Source organism: Sinocyclocheilus rhinocerous, unplaced genomic scaffold (genome assembly GCF_001515625.1).
Source record: "Sinocyclocheilus rhinocerous isolate Xijiao unplaced genomic scaffold, SAMN03320098_v1.1 scaffold3015, whole genome shotgun sequence".
Lineage (NCBI taxonomy): Eukaryota > Metazoa > Chordata > Actinopteri > Cypriniformes > Cyprinidae > Sinocyclocheilus > Sinocyclocheilus rhinocerous.
Window position 1 is genome coordinate 173,395 of NW_015661992.1, and position 2,726 is coordinate 176,120.

Consider the following 2,726-nt stretch of genomic DNA (forward strand, 5'->3'; position numbering starts at 1 on the left):
TGTATATGATGCGTCTCCGCTGTTGGTTGTATTATTGGTGAAGTAAATCCACACTTTGCTGAAGAAGCGTTAGCAAACTCTTGAGCAGCAACAACAGTACCATGTACTCCGCCATTGTTGTGTATGTTTGTTCGCGCTTGCCTGTAAAATCGACACGTACTGCGCATGTCTACATACCTAACACGTACTACGCACGCGCATGACGTCACCGTTTCAAAGATTCACGTTTTGGGTGTTTACACGGAAACGACAACGGTGGCGTTTTCAAAAACTTTCACTTTGAAACCCGTTTTCAAAAACACGTGTTTTCAGTCCCCATTGTTGTGTAAACAAACAGGCAAAACACATAAAAAGTTTCCCGTTTTTGGCTGAAAACGTTGTCGTGTAAACGGCCCCTAAATGCATTACAGCCATTTAGGGACAATATATACATTCTGTTCAATTTGATTTGCAGAATCGTTGTTCAGTGTTTAAGTTTTGCTTTAGCTTAGCTTTATTGGTCATTATTTTCAGATGACGACAAACAATAGAGTGAGCAGTATTATGTAGTCTTTTTGTTTGTTTAAAGTAATGTTTATTTAAATATCCTAGCTTGCTCTTCCTCCTAATCAGCTTTCCTGTTCTGTTGATATCAGTCAATATTAACCAACAGTCCAATTATTAGAAGTCAGCTTCAATACTCGCGAGGAGTTCGTAGGCCACTCTGCATACACTCTCAACACAGCAGTAATTATAATCTAACAGAGGTGCCTAGCTAAGTTATGACTTGGGTAAAAAGAGTTCTGATTGGTTAAATCGTAGAAAAACGTGCAAAATCTTAACAGATGTGCATAAAGTTCAAAGCATATATCCGAAGGTTATTTAGGCAACGAGCGATTAGAGTTCACACGCAATGTGTCGCTCCCAAGATGTATATGTGGCACCCATGCATATGTCCATATGCGTATTCCATCCTGGGTGCTGTTTCTGAATCTTTTTGGAGACCAGTCCTGCACAGACAGATACTAACACACACACACACACACAGAATACACAACTTCTTCAAGTCTGGATTGTTCAAACCCAAGCTCTAATCAGGAACTTACCCCAAACATCCTGATATGAAGTACTTTTATCTCAGCTAGTGGTTTCAGAAAATATTCTTCATTATTTTCTAATGTTTAAAGATGAAAAATAAACTAAATGCTTTAATTGTAAATTGATCCTGTAGATGAGAGGCCGTAATGTGCTGTACTGTGACCTATGCTTGTCATAGTAAGTTAGAAGTATAAATGTATGTTTTAATGTGTTGGGTGCTTTTCTCAAACCAAGGAGAGAGCACATTCCAGTGAGGAGACATGACTGATTTGCTGCTCGAGAAACATTTTTGTTTCTTTCAATTTAATATAACACAGGTTGCCTAAAGTGCTTTACAATCACAGACTAACCAACACAAACAAAACAGCTAGAATAGTATAAAAATAAAAAAACCACACAAAAGTCACATAGCCATACACCCAGCAGGAGTCAAGACCCATCACAAAAACTGTTAAAAGTTGTGATTTCAGCATGGCTTTGAACACACGTAGTGATTTGGCAGATCTAATGGTGAGGGAGAGCTCATTACACAATTTTGCACTGGCTCTGGAGAAAGCTCTATCACCAATATATTTATCATTTGTCTTGGTGACACAGAGAAAGTGTTGCTTTTCTGATCTCAAGGATGTGGAAGGAGTGTATACTGACACCATACTGGACAGGTACCCTTCCCTGAGGCTAGATTATGTAGAGCCCTAGAATTATTTATAAGATTCTTATTCTTCAAATGGATTAACTCGTATAATCACTCAGGGCCAATTGTTCAAACGTAATCTGATTGGATTTCGGCTATAGGATTGGATCAGATCTTAAAATTGAGTTGTTCAAAAGAAAAAAGGATTCTGAAATTGAATTGGATCACAAAATCCAGTCTTGGTTTTGTTCTGGATCAAATCATCAGTTTGTGTTGTTAAAACGTTTTTTTTTTTTTATATATATAAGATTGACATACTTTTCATCCAAAAATTCCAACAGAATGGTAGATTTCATGAACAGAAATTAAATTACAACTTTTTAACTGATCCAAAAATACAACATATGTAACATTAAGCTACATCTAAAGCCTTTCAGTAGCCTACAGTAAATTAAAAAGAGGTTTTGGTGCCATAAAATAATTCCCAAATAGCTGTCAATATCAAACAAAAATATTATATTTAATTTAAAATGTCTTTTAAATCACTGTGTGTAAGCTACATTGTTACAATCATCAGAGATAAACTGGAGCGAACAGTTTTTTTTGTGTGAGTGCAATGCAAAACTTTCCTGAGAAAATGCAAAGCAGTGAAACTTCCTTTCTTTCTTTCCATCTCATATTTTTTTCCATCACTATGTCCCTTTAGGGGCTCCGTAAAGCACCAGATTTGGTAATCTGAAAAAGTGTGTATTTGGATCATTGTGATCCAATGCAGTTTTGCTTTGAAAAACCAGCGGAAAATAAAGATGGGTTACCTGATCCTGGATAGCAAAACATGGGATTTCCAAATCCAGATTATTCTGATCCAGCTTTTTGAACACCTGGCCCTCAGTGCTGACTAGGGGTGTGCGATATATATCGTCTGCGATAATATCGTAATGGTTGTTTTAACAATGTGTGATTTAACATGATCGAGTATTTTGCAAAATCCATTCAAAACCCCCCTCCAGAAGGC

General features: G+C 36.9%; 2 protein-coding genes across 3 annotated transcripts in view; both read left to right on the plus strand.

Annotated features, from left to right (window-relative positions):
* The window catches only part of LOC107727124 (zinc finger CCCH domain-containing protein 7A-like), a 24,670-nt gene that overhangs the window by 16,990 nt on the left and 4,954 nt on the right, over nucleotides 1-2,726 (plus strand). The gene's annotated exons all lie outside the window — the stretch shown is intronic.
* LOC107727125 (lipopolysaccharide-induced tumor necrosis factor-alpha factor homolog) overlaps nucleotides 307-2,726 on the plus strand; it is a 17,808-nt gene continuing 15,388 nt past the window's right edge. The window contains exon 1 of the mRNA XM_016536904.1: nucleotides 307-311. The gene's annotated coding sequence lies outside the window, so the exon portion shown is untranslated. The remainder of the gene's footprint in view (nucleotides 312-2,726) is intronic.